Raw genomic sequence first — 3,761 nt, forward strand, 5'->3', positions numbered from 1 at the left:
TTGATGAAACTACCATTACTAAGAGGTTGCACAAATTAGATCTGCAAGGGAGGTGTGCATGATGGAACTTTAGCTTGACAAATGAAATAAAATTAACCAAAATTTGCCTGAACATCTAGTCAAACAACACAGGCTCTAGAACAATCTGGACATTTGTTGATAGCCAAAGATAATATTTTTCCATGAGAACCAAATGGCAACAGTAAATCATGGTGTTGTAAAATGTCATAGGTTGGTCTGCTTTGCTGTGTCAAGACACCTAACATCATAAAAACCACCACGAACGTTCTGTATATCAGACAGGGGCGTTGCTAGGGTCTTAAAACATCCGGGGCACTGGCCCCTTGAGTTGACTTCTGCAGTGACGTCACACACACACTTATATATATATATATATATATATATATATGTGTGTGTGTGTATAACTTTTTTTTTTAAACAGATGGTCACATAGGCTAGTATTTGAAATTGTGACTCACGGTTGACGTCTTCTCTGATCAGATTCGCTCACTTTTCACTTTCTTTTCCATTCAGCCCAAGCCATAACCCCCTACTACACCCATCCAAGCCCCCCATACACACTACTACTCCCATCTGAGCCCCCCATACACACACTACTACCCCCATCTGAGCCCCCCATACACACACTACTACCCCCATCTGCCCCCCATATACACACACACACACATACACACACACAGAGTACTACCTGGTCACCATCCCCACACACTGCCAGTCCCTGTAACGCCCGGAGTAGTGGATCCACTGGACCGGCACCAGCGATGGCACAAACCTCACCAGGGAGCGGAGTCTAAGGGGCCGCTGGTTTTCACCAGAGCCCGCCGCAAGGCGGGATGGACTTGCTGCGGCAGGCGACCCCCAGGTCGCTACCCCTGGCTTGGTTGCTGGTGTCGGCAGGCGAGGCGTGGCAGGAGATGGCACAGGCAATAGTCTGCAGATGAGAGAGCACGTGACAGGCTGGACACGGGAACAGGTGGAGTGACAGGGGAACAGGAACCAGGAACAGGGACTTGGGACCAGGTAACGGACAGGACTCAGGAACAGGGACTTGGGACCAGGAACGGACAGGACACAGGAACAACAGGGAGCTGGGCCAAACGCTATGGGAAGCATGTAGAGGCTCCAACACAGGGGACAGGGCATGCTGGGATTTATAGGGGAGTGATTAGGTGCAACTACCAATTAGGAGCGCACTGCCCCTTTAAATCTGAGACAGCCGGCGCGCGCGCGCCCTAGGAGGCGGGGAAGCGCGCGCCGGCCGGCACAGCGGGAGACAGGAGCGTGGAGAGGTGAGGCGCCCCCCGGGGCCGAGGTGATAGCAGCGCCGGGTCCCCGACTATGGACACCGGCCGCTGCATGGGGCAGGAAGCGGTCGCGGCGGCGGCCCGGAACGCGGGACGCCGCCGCGGCTGTGACAGTACCCCCCCCCTTTGGCCTCCCCCTCTTTCTTGCCTGCAGATGGCACAGGAAGCCACAAAGTCTTTGACATCTTGAAACAAACTGGGCCACCAGTAGTGGCGAGAGATCCGTTGGCCGGTCTTACGGACTCCAGGGTGCCCGGCCTCCAACGAGGAATGACCCCACTTCAAAATACCTCTTCGAAGCGCAGGGTGAACATGAGTCTTTCCGGGGGGTACTCTCCGAAGCGAGGAGGTGACGACTGGTGCTAGGCGATCAGGCGGTAAAACATGGCAAGGGACTGTGGGTCTGTGGACGAGGACCTTCAGTAAGTTCTCCCGGTGGTGAGAGGACCCGACCTTAGTCTTGGGTACGGAGAGAGGGTACACCTCGGCAGAGAAGGCATCCGCCGAGTCTTGGTCTTCTGCCGGTAGGTCGGATAGAGGCTTGGCTGGGACAGGAAACGACATAGTACTCTTGGTCTGAGGTGACCTGAGACACTGGTTGGAACAGTCCTGACCCCAACTGAGAATCTCCCCGGTTCTCCAGTCCAGTTGAGGGGCATGTTCTTGCAGCCACGGGAGTCCCAGGAGGACCGCGGGGGAAGAATGGGGCAGGACGTAGAAGGATATCTCTTCTTGATGTAAAGGACCCACCTGGAGGACTAAAGGTGCGGTCTGGTAGTACACACGGTCGGTAAGAATTTCGCCTGTGACCGAGGAGATAGTCAGGGGCCTGGCTAGTCGGGTCACGGGTAGCCGCCATCTTTGGACCAATGTTGCCGCAATAAAACTGCCTGCTGACCCAGAATCGAGGAAGGCAGTAGTCTGATGATTTCGTCCTGAGAGAGTCCGGATGGAAACTGGCATAGACAGACTTGGAATGGTGGCATTCACACCTAGGGACACCTGTCCCACCGGACCTAGGTGCGAGCATTTTCCGGATGTTTGGGGACGTAGGGGACATCCCAGCCGGAAGTGATCGGAACCACCGCAATAGAGACAGAGATTCTGCTCCAGGCGCCGGATTCTTTCATCAGGCGTCAGGTGAGCCCGTTCCACCTGCATAGGAATCTCAGGAGAGGGTTGGGACATCGAAAGGTCAGGATTCTGGAAAACCGGCGCCAGCTGGGGATGGCGACGGGAACGGGTTAGTAAATGTTCATGCCGAACCTCCTCCTCCCTCTCCGAAAAAACGAGTATCAACTCGGGTGGCCAGTAGAATGAGTTCGTTCAGGGAGGTAGGCAGGTCTCGGGCAGCGAGCACGTCTCTCACACGACTAGACAGGCCCTTCTTGAAGGTGGCCAATAGGGCGGCCTCGTTCCAGTCCAATTCGGCTGCCAGGGTGCGGAACTGGATGGCGTAGTCACCAACAGAGGAGCTGCCTTGAGAGAGGTTGAGGAGAGCAGTCTCGGCTGAAGAAGCACGGGCAGGTTCCTCAAAGACGGAGCGAAACTCGAATAGGAAGGCCCGGAGATTGGCAGCAACTGGATCATCACGGTCCCACAGTGGCGTGGCCCAGGCCAGGGCTCTACCTTCTAATAGGCTGATGATGAAAGCCACTTTAGAGCGCTCGGTGGAAAACTGACTACTCAAAAGTTCAATGTGCATGGTGCACTGAGTCAAGAATCCTCTGCACAACTTAGAGTCCCCAGAGTACTTGCTTGGGAGGGCCAGTCGGAGTGAAGAAGAAGCGTCAGGAGGTGGTGTGCGCTGGGCAGTAGTCTGCTGCTGTAAGGCGGCAGTGAGTTGCTGGATCTGCTGTGACTGTTTCTGGATTTGTTGCGCCTGCTGAGTGACCACTCTGGCGACGTCACGGAGATCGGGCACCTCGCCGGGATCCATGGTTGGAGCCTACTGTAACGCCCGGAGTAGTGGATCCACTGGACCGGCACCAGCGATGGCACAAACCTCACCAGGGAGCGGAGTCTAAGGGGCCGCTGGTTTTCACCAGAGCCCGCCGCAAGGCGGGATGGACTTGCTGCGGCAGGCGACCCCCAGGTCGCTACCCCTGGCTTGGTTGCTGGTGTCGGCAGGCGAGGCGTGGCAGGAGATGGCACAGGCAATAGTCTGCAGATGAGAGAGCACGTGACAGGCTGGACACGGGAACAGGTGGAGTGACAGGGGAACAGGAACCAGGAACAGGGACTTGGGACCAGGTAACGGACAGGACTCAGGAACAGGGACTTGGGACCAGGAACGGACAGGACACAGGAACAACAGGGAGCTGGGCCAAACCTATGGGAAGCATGTAGAGGCTCCAACACAGGGGACAGGGCATGCTGGGATTTATAGGGGAGTGATTAGGTGCAACTACCAATTAGGAGCGCACTGCCCCTTTA

Source organism: Dendropsophus ebraccatus, chromosome 6, assembly GCF_027789765.1.
Source record: "Dendropsophus ebraccatus isolate aDenEbr1 chromosome 6, aDenEbr1.pat, whole genome shotgun sequence".
Taxonomy (NCBI): Eukaryota; Metazoa; Chordata; class Amphibia; order Anura; family Hylidae; genus Dendropsophus; species Dendropsophus ebraccatus.